We start from the raw sequence: 1,529 nt of genomic DNA, 5'->3' as shown, positions 1-1,529 counted from the left end.
TCCCAAGTAGCTGGGATTACAGGTGCCCGCCACCATGCCCAGCTAATTTTTGTATTTTTAGTAGAGACGGGGTTTCACCATGTTGGCCAGGCTGGTCTTGAACTCTTGACCTCAGGTGATCCATTCACCTCAGCCTCCCAAAGTGCTGGGATTATAGGCGTGAGCCACCGTGCCCAGCCAGGGGTTCTGTTTCTTGATCCACCTGATTTATGCTGGCATTTGCTCAGACAGTGGGTTCCCTCTGGCCCTGGTCACTGGCTCCTTTCTCTACCAGCATCCAATGAGATGTCCATCTTGTCTTTGGTCCCATATCCACCCAGGTGAACGTGTGTCCTCATTATCTAACACAGTAGCTCTTTTGTCATACCCGCTAGAGCAATGGGACACGGAAACATTTCAGAAGCCTTCCTATGCCACACTGGAGCCCCAAGAAATGTGTGGGGCCCCTCTTGGCTTAAAAACACCATGTTGTCATTTCCACTCAGTGGCTGCTGCATCACCCTGGCCCAAGGATACTCTTCTGTAGGTCACACCTGGAACTTGAAGTATGGGTGTCCTCTGCTCTTCAATCTCCTCTCCTGTCTGAAGGTTCACTTTTTTACCCTCCCTGCTCCCATCTAAGGCTGATGTACTGGGCAACCAGGGAGAGGAGGTTGTGCTCAGGGCCCCTCCATAGTGATATTTGCCACCCTCTCATTTCCTTCCACTCTCCTTCCTTGCTACATGCAGGGGTGTCATTTAAAAAAAAAAAATCTCATTTGAGGTGGGAAATTCAAAAGTAGAGAACTGACCCTTTCATTACTATGGTAATAACCCAAACCTGAGGGCCAAGTGAGTAGAATACATTTGTTGAAAGGAACAATAAATGCCAGGAAAGCAGCAGAAATCCAAATTTTAAAACATCATCCCATCACATACCTCTTGAACATCTCTCATATTCAGTTCAGCTGTTTTTGCATCATTTACAGTTTTCTGTGTCTCTTACCTGGATTGCTACAATAAAAAAAAAAAAAAAAAAAAGATCTTCCTGAATATGGTTTTCTATAAGCTTTCTTGTTTTAAGAAACTATTATTAATTTTTATAAAGATGAGGTCTCACAATGTTGCCCAGGCTGGTCTTGAACTCCTGGGTTCAAGCAATCTTTCTACCTTGGCCTCCCAAAGTGCTGGGATTATAGGCATGAGCCACTGCACCTGGCCTTCCATAAATCTTTTTTTTTTTTCTTTTAAGACGGAGTCTCACTCTGTCACCCAGGCTAGAGAGTGGTGGTGTGATTTTGGCTCACTGCGATCTCTGCCTCCTGGGTTAAAGTGATTTTCATGTCTCAGTCTCCTGAGTAGCTGGAATTATAGGCAAGTGTCACCATCGCTGGCAAATTTTTGTACTTTTAGTAGACAGGGTTCCATCATGTTGGCCAGGCTGGTCTCAAACTCCTGACCTCAAGTGATTCGTCCACCTCAGCCTCCCAAAGTGCTGGGATTATATGCGTGAGCCACCACACCTGGCCCCATAAGCTTTCTTTAGGCCA

The sequence above is a fragment of the Trachypithecus francoisi genome, unplaced genomic scaffold (assembly GCF_009764315.1).
Source record: "Trachypithecus francoisi isolate TF-2019V2 unplaced genomic scaffold, Tfra_2.0 Lachesis_group2, whole genome shotgun sequence".
NCBI classification, from domain to species: Eukaryota; Metazoa; Chordata; class Mammalia; order Primates; family Cercopithecidae; genus Trachypithecus; species Trachypithecus francoisi.
The sequence above is the reverse complement of the archived record's forward strand: the minus strand, read 5'-3'. Positions refer to the sequence as shown.